This window comes from Lygodium microphyllum, chromosome 11, assembly GCF_053477565.2.
Source record: "Lygodium microphyllum isolate KBCC chromosome 11, Lygodium_microphyllum_v1.1.10, whole genome shotgun sequence".
Taxonomy (NCBI): Eukaryota; Viridiplantae; Streptophyta; class Polypodiopsida; order Schizaeales; family Lygodiaceae; genus Lygodium; species Lygodium microphyllum.
Window position 1 is genome coordinate 8,512,176 of NC_141145.1, and position 15,099 is coordinate 8,527,274.

General features: G+C 46.5%; 1 protein-coding gene and 1 pseudogene across 3 annotated transcripts in view; both read right to left on the reverse strand.

Annotated features, from left to right (window-relative positions):
- The window catches only part of LOC148028515 (uncharacterized protein At3g49140-like), a 119,191-nt gene that overhangs the window by 69,876 nt on the left and 34,216 nt on the right, over positions 1–15,099 (reverse strand). The gene's annotated exons all lie outside the window — the stretch shown is intronic.
- The window catches only part of LOC148028518 (uncharacterized), a 28,369-nt pseudogene that overhangs the window by 12,615 nt on the left and 655 nt on the right, over positions 1–15,099 (reverse strand).

Here is a 15,099-nt window from a genome sequence, read left to right on the forward strand (position 1 = left end):
TCAGTACAACACTTGATAGCTGCAGATGCAATTCCCTTCCTATGTCAAGATGTTCAGCGTTCTATTGAGCTCTCAGTGATTGCATGTATCCAACAATTCTATTCCTCTTGCTATGACGAAGTCCAACAAACCAAAGAAAAGCTAACGAAAGCAACTACAGAGCTAGCTTCTGCTCATGAACGTTTTTTTCATCTTTATACCCAAATGGAGCAACAGACTAAGATCATTGACGCTTAAAAAATGGACATTTCTAGTTTGCACACTCGGTTGACACTAAAATCCAAGTGGTTAATGTGGCTGAGGAACAAGATAGATTGTTGAAGGAATCTCAAGAGCTTCAAGCTCTGCTAGCCGCCCAGACAGAGGAGCTTAAGATAACAAATACCACCTTAGAACACAGCAAAATCCAAATTCAATAACTTAACGAGCAACCGGTTCAGTCACGTTCTTCTACACCGAGTCTTGGGCAACCAGTTTCTTCTTTAGCCCCTACGGACTTGGCAGTTCTCCAACGACAAGCCACGTTATGTCCGTTGTTCCAAGATAAAGTGGAAAGACTACAATCCACAGATTGGATTTATTATGGTCTACATTTGAGCAATTTTAAGAGTATGTTTCTTCCAACCATTCTTTTTTTGTCCACTATCAGTTGCAGAAGTTAGCCTTCTATATTAAGCTCTCAATGATAAATCTACCTCTTTGAAGTGGAGCCTCGTCTTCTGATTTGCTAATAGAAGTAGTCCGTATGGTCTTTGAAGATTCTGTGACTTCGGATACAATGTTGTTGTCTTATATATATTTACGAGATGATCTGTTGATTCCAAATTATGAAAATCTAGATTGGTATGTAGGAAATGTGGTCTTACAAGCTACCTTGTATGTCAAACATTTGGAGTTGAGGATAGATGAAATGTTTCAGTGCTATTCTTCTAAAGTGGTTGCTTACCCTGATACTTTATGGCATACAATGATTGATTCTGTAGTCTTGAACCAACGACAAAATAAAGCCTCTACTCATATGCAGAACACTAACCAACTAAGGGTGGATCTTTTAGCTTATCTTTCCAAGAACTATCCATTTGATTCATCCTTCTTTGATTCCTACCATCGACGATCTGCTTTAGGTCCCTCCATTCCTAATTTATTTTTTTATCAACAAATGGCCCATCAATATTATGCTTATTTTTTCCTTTATCAATCCAACTTAGCAACCATTTTACCTCTCCTTTTCCAACTTCAAGGTGCACCTCAAATTCCAATCTTTACCAATTGTTCTTTCATTGAAGATCGAGTATTTTCTCCTTCTCCGCCTTGTCCTTCCCCATCTATCCATATTCCTTCCACTTTTCATGCTTCTCAATTAACACTTTTTTTAACCGATTCACCTAAATTCTCGCCTAATCTTTCTTTAGCTTATTCCTCATTTTATGATTCTGTATACCTATCCCTTCATCCTCTTTCACCCATTCCTCTTCTATCTCCTACTACTTCTATTTCTCAACTCCCTCGGTTGGTTAGTTGGTATGAAGAATTTGATCAGCGAATTCCAAGAAGACGAGGATGAAGCTCAACTGATTCTCTTATGGGACCACAGATTAATTGGCCATTAATTCCAGGGGGGTGGTCAACTGCTAGTCAAGCATACCAAAATTATCTCCATTTTGCCCAACAATATTCACAATCTCCAGATCCTTCCGTGAGATTGACAACCCACTTTGCTTGGTACCTAGCATATATACATAGGCATTCCCATAATGATCAAAAGGCCATTCGACAGTTATGTATGAATGTCAATGTCAATATTGATTCCCAACAACTAGATGTCCTATATTTTCATGCCCTTTGTCTACTTAGCAGATACCTTGTTTTGCTAGAACGGATGTGCTGCCTTCAATTCTTTTAGAATCCTTCAAAATCTTTTGTAAATGAATTCTTATCCATGGATCATTTTCGTAATCATCAAGCTTTCAAAAGGGATCATCTTCACTGAGACTCCTCGATATATCTTCTATGCTTCTTAATGATATATCTATTTTTTGGAGGTGTCATTCATATGGTTGTTTTGTGTTTGTGCTGTGTTAATTTCTATGTGATGAGTTCGTAGTGGTTGAATATTGGATTTATTGAAGAGCTCTCTCTTCGACTAATGGCAGTGACGATGATGGTGGATGGAAAGCCTACGATGCAAAGCTGAAGAATTTCTTATATCCTTTACAAATCTGTCATGACTTTCTATTGTTTATAAGATGTGTTACTGGATAATGGTATTGTCCTTTAGTTGTATTCTGTGTTACTAATAACGGTGTTTTCCTTTACTTGTATTATTTCTTAGATACAGGTGACAAGTTGGGATCGTGGTTGGGTGGATTATTGAAGATACTAAAGAAGATCAAGTTGAGCTCTTAATAAACTTATATTACCTCTTTCTTAGGTCGCGAGGACGCCTCCTTATTAAGTGTGGGGATATGTTGAATGCTGAAATGACTAGGTTTTTTAGTTGATTTTTGATGGATTTTGAGTCATATTTAGCTGTTTTGGAAATGTTTGAGAGTGTTTTGAATGATATTGATTATGTTTTAGAAGCTCATGATGATTCTCAGTAGAAATATGAGATTCTGTGATGTTCTGTCGAGGTTCTGATTGATTCTGATACCTTCTATTTTGTTCTAATTTTCTTCTATATGAAGCATGGATTGATGATTGATGAAGGTTGAGATCTTTTGAAAGCTCATTGAATAGTTTTTTATAGTTTGGAATGGTTTTAGTATGAGTTATGAGGTTCTAATGTTTTGGGTTGACCTTCTATAACCTTCTGACTAGCTTTTATAGAGCCTTTGTTCTTACTTTGTTCCTGTTCTGTTCTGTTTTGTATGCCTCTGTAAGTGTTCAAAATGTATGTGTGATTTTGGGAAAGTTTTCTAGCCTAGGAAAGAGGTGAATGTAAGTTCAAAAGAGCTTAAGAAAGTGGAAGAAGTAGCTGCTAAAGACTCGAGAGAAGACTAGAGTGAAGTGACAGTAGTGAGCTATGAAGAGTCACTGTAGTGGCTCTAGTGATCTTTCATATTAGACACATCTCTTGGAAGGGGAATCCACGACCAAAGAAGGATTATTATGAGTGATTATTGAGTATTGTATCGAGGGGATGATGTACTATTGATTGAGAGAGAAAAAGAGAGTCAGAGATAGTCAATTTATGCCAAACAATGTATCTTTCTATGAGAGACTATGAGAGAAAACTATGAAGATAATGAAGATGAATCATATGTGATTTGTTTCCATTCAAAGTGGTGTTTCTTTTGTGTTCTCTTTGTTGGTTGATGAAAAATATAAAGAAGAGGGAAAGCAATATCAATTTTGTTGAAGATAAAACCGTCGAAGAATTGTTTCTATGATGTTGCATGAAGATTTCTTACTAGTGGTGTTCTTTTCCTTATTGTGGTTCTCCAAAGAATGAAACAAAAGCTTGTTGATGTTACAAGAAAGATTTTCTTGCAGTAGAAACTCTTTTTCCTTGGTGTCTCTCTTGGGGCTCCAGCTAAGAACACGAGAAATTGTGACCTACGGCCTAGAGACAACCTCTAGTAGCCTAGTCAAGAGTCCAAAACCACTTAAGAGCCGAAACCAACTTATAGACTCCAATTCCACCCTGCCTGAGCAGAGAAGAGTAGTAAAGACCGTAGACAAATCTTAGAAACAGCCAAAGAACACGCTTTGAGCTACATTAGGCTGCGAAAGAAAAGGGAAATAATGTGAGCTGCATTTTCCATTCTGCATTCACACCCCACATTGATTTTACCACTTGAAGTGCATTGAAAAGCTGAAAGCCTGATTTCGCACCATGCACTAAAGAGCACCACGTAGTTAGTGTAAATAATTTGAGAATTGGTTGCAATAAATAAGGAACGCATCCAAACTTAATAAACTGAAGGAATCCACGAGTAGAAGAAGACCCAAGACATAGACGGATGCTCGAGAGCCCCAATTCTAGAACCTTCGAAGACAACAGAAGGGACTACAAGCCAGTACCATTGAAGACACAAAGCTACCGGATTTGATCGAGCTAATTAGCAATCTCGTGGAGCTTGAAGTCGCCAATATATTAGGAGCTAGTGCAAATCAAGGAGACGACTAGCTGGACCTAGGAGAATTCCCAGTCCAAATTCAGCAGATTGTAGGACAATACAATGTATCATTGTAGGTCAGCAGAGGAGATCATCGCAGACCTCAAGGAGAAGAGAATAATTATTTAGGAATGCGCTACAAAGCATAGCAACCTATAACCACGAGCAGAGGGCTAGGAAGCTGCAGCAGGATATAAAAGTGCAAGAAGTCTTGCGCGTCCTCACTCTAGCCAATAGAAATAGGACAAGACCTAACGCAAAGAGGGAGCAAGCGCTAGAAGCTGACCTAAGGCTAAGTGAGCTTGTTACCAAGCAACTCATAGACAATACAACCACTGAGCAAAGCGCAATAGCACTAGCAACCTCATTGCTTGCAGGGCTAGGAGTCAGCCAAGGCTCCAAGAGCCAATCCAAGATCCCTGCAATAGCCAAGCACTTGGACAAGTACCAACCTAGCAACGACCCATATAGTTTCGTACAGCAGTTCAAGCAGGTTTGCAAGGCGAAACAGTCTCACAGACCTTGCCCAACACTCCCAAGCATTCGAACTTTGCTTAGGGAACAAGGGTAGAACCTGATACACCAGCTTAGATGCAGCAAAGCAAAACAATTTCAACCACCTAAAGGATCTCTTTATCAAGAGATTCTTTGAGGCAGGGTACTCGAACAACCTCATAGTCCAACTGATAAACATCAATCAAAAGGACAAAGAGGACATAAGGGACTACGTTACCCACCACGTGCGGAGTCTCATAATCCCATCTAACGAATGAGCGGTCTCCACGGTGTTCATCAATGGGATCCGCAACGAAGAGCTTTACAAGGCCTTAGCAAGTAACTCTAGCCTACATAGAGATGTCCTAGCTAGGGTTTTCGATGAAGCCATAAGAGTGGATGACCAGGTCAAGGAGAGGAGCTCCAAGAACTTAACTCAAGATAGTTCTAGATGCTCGGAGAGAGCTGCTATATCTAGTGAGCGATCAGCCCCTAGCACCCAAGACAAGAGGAAGAGCATAGACCAAAGCCAAGAGCTGACTGAGATGAAAATGGAGATAGCAAGGCAACAAGAAATGGTAAGGAGACCAACGCATCCACACGTCCAATGCATGCATTGTGGTGACAACCACCTCCTAGCAGATTGTTAGGATCCTAGATCTAGGCCATGCGCTAATTGCGATAGGTTGGGCCATGATGCTATGCATTGCACGCTACCAAAGAGATTTTTGTATGTCCAACAGTATAACCCACCATACCTAGGAAATAACCGCCAAATTTCTTTGAAAGGGGAGCCCCATTAGCTCTCCCAATGCCCAATGATGCGAAACTAGCTATTCTTAGGATGGAAATCAATCCAACATGCATACCCAGGCCACCAAGACCCTTCATAACCCACCCACTAAGCGACGCTCCAGTCCACTATATGGAGAAGCTAAACAACAAGGATGCGTACATGAACCCTTATATCTCATACGATGAAGAGGGCAATCCAATCCTCATGGACTACCAACCAATGCTAGTGATGGTGTTAGGAAGAGGTAGGGGTAGAGGCTTAGGGGGGCACACCCAAGAACGGATTTCTTGTTGAACTTGCGATCACTTAGGGCATATCTCCTCGTCCTGCCCCGAACCGGAGCAAGCTAATCGAGAAAAGGCCGATCTTAGGTGCCCAAAGTGCGGAATCTCTCACTTGTTTACCGAATGCCCTAGACAAAAGCCACCCTCTACTCCAGCAAACGAGCCATCAGTACCATTGGGTTGTTTGGAGTTGAGACATTTGACGAAGAGAACACACATATCACATTACACGTCATGACTCGTCCTGCACAGACAAAGCAATCCGGCATATCACTGCCTAGACCCAGCAATCTAGATGCAACCGCAACAAAAAAAGGAACCGTAGATGCTTAGACGCTACGAGCCAATGAACTAGCCAGGGCCAATGGCCAAGGAGTGTTGAATTAGAAGAGACATAGACAGCTGATAACCTCCTCGCTACGTTAGTGATAACCCCTGTGGCTTTGCCTTTGGGAGATCTGTTTAGGTAACACCCAACAATGTGGCAAGGGTTGAAGTAGTGGGTTGAAGGACCAATGGAGCAAGGGGTAGCTAACCTACACGATCATGATGCCGTGTAACTCAGATACCCAGTCTAATGCTGCACTCAGTGCCCAAGTCATTATAGGTGAATGCTTTTTGGGAGGGCACACAAATGCATGCAGTCCTATTGGTCCTAGCATTAGCAGATGCCACACGAAAAGGAATCATGGACATGGGGACAAGAGTCAGTGTGCTTAGCCATGCAGTACTCCAGGCTTGGGGTAACCTACCTATCGAGAATGCTAGATTTAATGTTACACTGGCCAATGGAATGAAGGTTAGGCCATTCAGAGTGTTGAAGAACTGGCTGTTGAAGATCGCAGGTATCCAATTTTCTGTGAACTTCATTGTCATAAAGGGAGTGGACTACGACATCCTGCTAGGCCAACCTTAGATGAGGAATGTACGAGTCATAGAGGACTAGAGTGACGGTCTAATCTTCTTAGATAACCAAACGGAAGCAATGAGTGAAGATGGACACCTAGAGGACCACTTTACTCGACTTGGATGCCATCTTTGCCATGCTTAAGGGCGCATATCATGAGGGTTAGAAAAGAATTATTGCCTGATTTTGTTTTTATGTTTTCTGTTTTTTCATGAAGAGGTTTTGATGAACTGAGCTTTACCTGTTTGCCTTTTGCTTTTCTTGAAAAATCATTTTTGAAATATGAGGTAGAAGCTGTTAGCCTGCTCTTCTTCAGTCTCAATCTGTCATCTCCTGGTTGTGAGCTCCTGTCAGAGTCTGACAGGAGACAGAGGAGCTCTGTCAGGACATTTTTGTTCAGCATGCAGTCCTGGGCTTGTTCCAGCCCAAACTGGGCTGTTTTTGTGCTGACTGCCCATTTTTCTGGGCAGTCGGCCAGATCTGGCCATAGTCGGCCAGATCTGGCTGGTTGGCCAAATCTGGCCAGGTCGGCCAGTTTGGCTGGTCGGCCAGTTTGCTAGCCTGGGGGCTATTTATAGCAGCCCCCCCAGTCAGTCCAGCATTGCTCTCTGCAGGTACAGCACTGCTCCCTCCGTCTCCGTCTCCGGCATTGGTGCTGCCACTGCTTCCAGTCTGTCCTGGTTCCCTCACTGACGCTCCGGGCTGCGTGCAGGGACTGTTCTGTCCATTCCAGTGTATTCAGCATTCATCTCAGTCAGCGCAGACTTTCTTCCTTCATTCTCTGCTTCCTCTCTCCTCTCCTCTGTGTTCGTGTTCTTCTTCCGCTGCGCACTCTCACATGGTATCATCGCCTGATTGAGAGCACGGAGGACACCTTCAGGAGAGATATACCTTCCTGCTGCTGCCAACAGATCCACAACAGCCAGGCGACTGCTTCAGGAGGCTGCCAACAGATCCATCACAGCCAGGCGACTGCATCAGGAGGCTGTTCAGCCTGTGTTTGCTGTCCACGCTGACTGCACAGGCTGCCACGTCATCCAATGACGCAGCAACCCTGCGTTTGCAGCCAGGCGGCCTCTCCTGCTGCTGGGCGACCTCCCTACAAGCTGCGTTTTGCTGCTCTGCAGGTCGCTTCCACCCCAGGCTGCTCCTTTCCTGCTGGCGACCTCTGTCCGGGCTGTTTCCTGGTGCTGGTGGTCTCTTTTCTGGTGTTCGACATCAGATCTCTTTGCGTTTTGCAGATCCAGATTGGAAGATGTCTTACCAGTTTTCAGGCTTTGAAGACAAAGAGGATGAGCTTCTCTCTCATCATTCCTCTGAGCGGAGGCGAGACTATCGTGAAGTTCGACATCGGGAAGACCCTCCTCGCACTCGTCCTTCTTCAGTCCATGCATCTCAGAGGGTTCCATCTACTGCGAAGGTTTCTTCAGTGAAGACTGCTTCAGATGTGCGGATGCCTTCCTTGATTCCCTCTATACAGGTGCCGATTCTCCCTTCCTTTCCGAAGGAAGATAAGTTGGATGGTTCCAACTACTCCCTATGGTCATGCAAGGTGGCTTGCATCCTCGATACATTTGACCTTTGGGAGCTTGTTTCTTCGCCCATCGACCGACCCCCCGTGGATTCGTCCGATGGCACCTCTATGGACCGTGCAGCCTTATGGGATAGGCTCAACTCACGAGCCCGTTCCTTTCTTTTTATGAGTGTCCATGATTCTGTTCTTGTACATGTTCACAGGTTAAAGACCGCGGCGGAAGTATGGACAAAGCTTGTGTCTTTGTATCAGCACAAGACATTTGCCCACAAGATTGTTAGCAGAGTATTTGTCAGCTCATGTGTGAGTCTGAGCTTGATCTGGGCTGGGCATTTTTATTAGGTATTTTAGGTATTTTTCTGGTATGGCATTTTATGTCATTGGGGCATTTTATGCACCAGTCGGCCAGCATTAAATGCTGGCCCGACCAGCATTATTGCTCCCCACTTTTTCAGCCTATTTATACTCAGTGGCTCCTCCTCAGTCAGTCACTTCATCTTCACCATCTGCAGACTCTGTGGAGAGAGGAGCCAGTGCCAGTGCCCACGCAGCCAGTGACTCACTGTTGTATGCGACTGTCTCGTGTTCAGATATATGGATTCCATTTCCCGTGCATACATCTGAGTTCTCATCTGTATCATGTTCTTTTCTTTTCCCTTTTTGTCTTGTGTTTCAGCAGTTTATTTCAGCACATGTTTATGCTTCCACCGCTGCCCCACTTCTGACATGGTATCAGTTTTCAGGATTTGTGTTTCTGCTGTGTTTTCTTGCTGATTTCAGGACTGTTTTGTACCCCTGCTGATCAGACGACTGCTGTCGCAGCCAGGCGACCTGTTTTGGGGCTGTTTTCAGCCTGCGTTTTTTGCAGTTTTGCCATCGCCTGCTGCCTCCGCACCCTCTGCTGCCTGCGTTTTTCATCTGCAGCTGCTGGCGACAGTTTTCTACCTGTTTTTCTCCAGTTTACAGCCTGCGTTTTGCTGATTCAGCATCTCTCGTGGCTGGGTGACTGTTACTTCAGGCCGTTTTTGCTGTTTTTGGCAGTTTTTGATTAATTTTTTGACTTTCTGCAGCAGATTTTGTCTTCTATTGATCAAATTTTGGGTTATCTTGCATGTGAACTCTCTTTTTTTGTAGTCTGTGCTTGTGTTTTGGCTGTGTTTCCTCTCTAAATTCCATCTCTTCTCTACTTCTCTTCTTATCCTCTCCATATGGCTCCTCCATGCACTTCCAGTGATGATAAGTTACATATGACCTCGATGCTTCTTGAGCATGAGGCATCCTTGAGATTACAGGGGCGGCTTCTGGCACATTATGGAGGTAAGGCTTATGTAGCTTCAGAGAGGGGTGACGGGAAGAAGAAGTCGAAGGCCCAGTGTTACCACTGTGGCAAGAAGGGACATTTGCGGAAGGACTGCAAGAAGTTAGCGGCTTCCAGGAAGAAGGAGCAGAAGACGAAGCGGGATGCTGACTCTACCGATGAGTCCTCTCCTTCATCAGCCTCCGACTCCGATCCTCCGACCAAGGTGAAGTCCAAGGCGCGGAAGGGATCCTCTTCTTTGGATTGCGGGAAGGGCTTGGTGGCCCCTTCCTCGGCTGCTTTCTAGTGGTGGTGATGAGGTCATCCCTCACGACTCTCTTGTGCCAGAGAGGGAGTGTGAGCGGGTGTTCAGATGGGGCGGCCGCGCCTCATCTATATTTTTATGCAGGTGCACAGGTTCCAGAGAGGGACGTTCCTGACGCATCGACTTCAGTCTGGCGGAATCAAATCCTGGAGCTGGGATTGACATCCAGGTTCATGATGAGTTGGTTCTTTGACAGAGAGCGGGAGGCTTTCGTCTAGAGCTCACATGAGGGGATACTTTGGCGGTTTGGCCAAAGGCAAGGAATTCATGGTCACCTATGTTCAGAGGCATTTTTGACAGGATGGTCTTGTATGCTACTGCGAGACATTGGTGATGGACACAGAGACATGCTATGATCATCTCTATTTTCAGGTGTTTGGTACGATCGACATCGACATCAGGTTCTCTCCGAGGCACCTTGGTGGTGGCTTGATCACCCACTGCTTGGGTATCCATGGTTCTACTTGGTGGTTCTATGTTGTATAGTTTCTGATCCCTTTTCCTTGTACTATTGTATTGTATCAGATCATTCATGATCTGAGAGAGGGTGTTAGCAGAGTATTTATCAGCTCATGTGTGAGTCTGAGCTTGATCTGGGCTGGGCATTTTTATTAGGTATTTTAGGTATTTTTCTGGTATGGCATTTTATGTCATTGGGGCATTTTATGCACCAGTCGGCCAGCATTAAATGCTGGCCCGACCAGCATTATTGCTCCCCACTTTTTCAGCCTATTTATACTCAGTGGCTCCTCCTCAGTCAGTCACTTCATCTTCACCATCTGCAGACTCTGTGGAGAGAGGAGCCAGTGCCAGTGCCCACGCAGCCAGTGACTCACTGTTGTATGCGACTGTCTCGTGTTCAGATATATGGATTCCATTTCCCGTGCATACATCTGAGTTCTCATCTGTATCATGTTCTTTTCTTTTCTCTTTTTGTCTTGTGTTTCAGCAGTTTATTTCAGCACATGTTTATGCTTCCACCGCTGCCCCACTTCTGACAAAGATTTCCCTGGAGAAGAAGTTGCGGATTCTCAGTCTTGATGGTTCTTCTTCCATGAAGGAGCACATCACGAAGATGGAGGATATGCGAGGCGAGCTTGCCTCTCTTGGTCGTCTGATATCGTCTGAGGATATGGCGATGATTCTGTTGACTCAGCTGCCATCACCCCGTTATGATGTCTTCTACACTAGCCTCATCACTTCAAGGACCCGTGAGACACTCCTATGGGAGGAGCTTTCCCCGCTTGTCTTGGAGCATGACGAGCGACTCAAAGAGGTGGGAGCCAGTGGCTCCACCAAGGCATTTACGGCTGGCACAGGTGGTGGCAAGAAGAAGAAACAAAAGAAGGAGAAGGCCAAGGACAAGAAGGAGGAGGACAAGAAGGATGCGAAGGAGAAGAAGCCCAAGTGTCCCCATTGTGGGAAGGGCACTCATCCCGAGGAGAAGTGTTGGCAGAAGTATCCCCATTTGAAGCCTAAGGAAAAGGACTCGAAGGCGGCCCCAGCCACAACAGAATCTGCATTTGTGCATCTCTTTGTTGAGGAAGACACTGCCCTAGCTTCTACCACACAGGAGAAGCCTTGGCTCGTCGACAGTGGAGCATCTTCACATATGACCTTCCGTCAGGATTGGCTTCAGGATCTTTGTTCCACAGGGGGTACAGTCACCATTGGTGACAATTCTACAGTTCCTGTTCGAGGAGTGGAGACTTTACCTATGTTTTCTGACAGGCGGTCCTCCTCCGCCAAAGTTCTCTATGTCCCTGATTTGGGTTTTAACCTATTATCTGTGCATGGCCTTACTCAGTTAGGTACCCGAGTCATTTTTACACAGGATGCAGTCACAGTGGAGGATGCTTCTACAGGTAATGCTCTCTGGACAGGTACACAGGAGGGTGGGCTTTATACGCTCACAGCCTTGGCTGCGCGGACTTCCCATGAGCTTGGGCTGCTTTGGCATGCTCGGTATGGTCATTTGAACCTCGCTTCTCTTCGCTGGGCTTCTAGGAGGAAGATGGTGGAGGGACTTCCTGATTTCCCTCCTCTTCACACTTTGTGCCCTAGCTGCTTGAGGGGCAAGCAGCACCGGCAGCCTCACCCGCAGGTTGCTTCTAGGCGGGCTTCTTCTCCGCTTGAGTTGGTACATACCGACCTTTGCGGACCTATGGGCACGGCCTCCCTTGGGAAGGCCAAGTATTTGATGCTGATTGTGGGCGACTTTAGTCGTTATGTGTGGCCTTATTTCTTGGAGTACAAGAGCGAGGCGTACTCCCGTTTCTGTGAGTGGCAGGTGTTTGTGGAGACCCAAACAACTTCCAAGGTTCGTGGTGTTCGAGCTGATCACGGTGGAGAGTTCACTTCTCACCTTTTCTCTCAGTTTTGCAGGGATCATGGTATTCGGGTGGAGTATTCCCATCCGAACACACCATCAGAGAATGGTGTGGTGGAGCGTGCGAATCGGACCATGATTGAGATGGCCCGATCTATGCTGGAGCATAGGAGTCTTCCTCATTTCCTTTGGGGTGAGGCGGTGGCTACAACGGTGCATATTCGCAACCGCTCTCCGACTTCGGCATTACAGGACATGACTCTGTATGAGGCTTTCTTTGGGAAGAAGCCTTCCGTGTCCCATTTTCGCATCTTTGGGTGCGATGCTTTTGTCCATGTGTAAAAAAAAAAGAGCAAGACGAAGTTCGACTCTAAGTCGAGAAAGCTTATCTTCGTTGGTTATAGTACGACCACGAAAGGATATCGGCTCTATGACCCGACGACGCGGACGGTTGAGGTGAGTCGGGATGTGATCTTTGATGAGGCTTCGGTCCTCTGAGGATCCGATTGATGGTTCTATTACAGATGTTTCTTCATCATCGACGGACCCCCCCCCCCCCCCACCTTCTCTCCCTTCACTTCCTTCCAGGATGCCCCTTAGCACACCCCCTATTCCTCCTCCTTCGGCTTCCCTTTCCCCTTTGGTGGATGTGCCTTCGTCTTCTACGAGCTCTTCTACCGCCACTTCGGGATCTTCACGGAATATATAGCGTTCTTCCGATGCGGAGGATCTACCTTCACTCGGTGAGGGGGAGTCCCTCTCCGATTTGGGTGCTTTACAGGTTCCGGAGACCCCCCGGTCTCCCTCACAGCCGCAGGAGTCTCTCAGGATTCCTTTATGGTATCGCCGGCTCATGCAGGATTCAGGTGTTACTCACTTTCCTGCTTCTTCTACAGGTCCCCGTCGATCCGCACGTTTACAGGCTCAGCGGGACAGTTCACTATGTGTGAACTATGCTCTTATGTCACAAATTCTTCAGGATTCCGAGCCTTCCACTGTGGAGGAGGCTCTTGCACAGGATATTTGGAGACAGGCTATGCAGGCCGAGCCCGATTCCATCAAGCGAAACCATACGTGGGAGCTTGTACCGCGTCCCGCAAAACGGAAGGTGATTGGTGTGAAATGGGTCTTTAAGACCAAATATCTTGCAGATGGCTCCTTGGACAAGCATAAAGCTAGGCTTGTTGCCAAGGGTTTTGCACAGCGTGCAGGGTTGGACTACTTTGAGACTTTTGCTCCTACAGCTAGGATGTCCACCATCCGAGTTCTTTTGGCTCTTGCTGCTCACCACCGTTGGCCTGTCTATCAGATGGACGTCAAGTCTGCTTTTCTGAATGGCGTTCTTGAGGAGGAGATTTATGTTTCACAGCCTCCTGGTTTTCTTGTGCAGGGGAAGGAGAATCATGTCTACAGGCTGCAGAAGGCTCTTTATGGCCTAAAGCAGGCTCCTCGTGCTTGGTACCAGCAGATTGACCGCTTCTTTCTACAGAGTGGCTTTGCGCGCTCCGCTTATGATCCCAACCTCTATTTACGGGTTGTGGATTCTCTTTCGGAGTTCCTTATCTTGTATGTGGATGATCTTATCATTACAGGGAGCGACACTCAGCAGGTGGAGCATACACGGTCCATTCTTCAGCAGGAGTTTGACATGACCGATCTAGGGATCCTTCACTTCTTTCTAGGCCTGGAGATCTATCAGATGGCACGGGGCATTTTTATCTCGCAGCACAGGTACATCTCCGAGCTTCTTTCGGAGTTTGATATGGCTGAGTGTCGGCCTATCTCATGCCCCATGGACCCTGAGTCCAAGCTTTTGACAGCTGGAGTTCCTCTTACCGATCCCACCCGTTACAGGTGCCTTGTCGGCTCTCTTATCTGGCTGCTTCACACTCGGCCGGATATCTCTTTTGTGGTGGCTTTATTGTCTTCCTTTATGCAGACTCCTACCCAGGATCACTGGCAGGCGGCCTTGCGGGTTCTTCGCTATTTGCAGGGGACTCAATCCTTCGGGATCATGTATGGAGATGGGATTACCCTTTCTGGATGGAGTGATTCTGATTGGGCAGGTGATGTGGATTCGAGACGATCCACTACAGGTTATGCTTTCACCCTTGGATCTGGTGCTGTCTCTTGGAGCAGCAAGAAGCAGCCTACTGTGGCACTTTCTTCTACAGAGGCTGAGTATCGGGCCCTATGTTCGACCGCTATGGAGGCAGTTTGGCTCAGTCGCTTACTCGCGGAGATTGGCTTTTCCCAGACCGGACCTACGGAGCTGCGCGTGGATAACCAGAGTGCTCTTGCTCTGGCCAAGAACCCGGTGTTTCATGCTCGTACGAAGCACATTGAGGTTCAGTATCACTATGTTCGAGAGCGGATCGTGGATACGGAGCTGGTGGTGGTCTATTGTCCTACGGCGGCCAATGCAGCTGATCTCTTTACGAAGCCGTTGCCTCAGGCTTCTTTGCTTCATCATATGCGGTTCTTGGGTCTTCAGACTCTCCCAGGAGTTGAGAGGGGGTGTTAGCGTGCTCTTCTTCAGTCTCAGTCTGTCATCTCCTGGTTGTGAGCTCCTGTCAGAGTCTGACAGGAGACAGAGGAGCTCTGTCAGGACATTTTTGTTCAGCATGCAGTCCTGGGCTTGTTCCAACCCAAACTGGGCTGTTTTTGTGCTGACTGCCCATTTTTCTGGGCAGTCGGCCAGATCTGGCCATAGTAGGCCAGATCTGGCTGGTCGGCCAAATCTGGCCAGGTCGGCCAGTTTGGCTGGTCGGCCAGTTTGCTGGCCTGGGGGCTATTTATAGCAGCCCCCCCAGTCAGTCCAGCATTGCTCTCTGCAGGTACAGCACTGCTCCCTCCGTCTCCGTCTCCGGCATTGGTGCTGCCACTGCTTCCAGTCTGTCCTGGTTCCCTCACTGACGCTCCGGGCTGCGTGCAGGGACTGTTCTGTCCATTCTAGTGTATTCAGCATTCATCTCAGTCAATGCAGACTTTCTTCCTTCATTCTCTGCTTC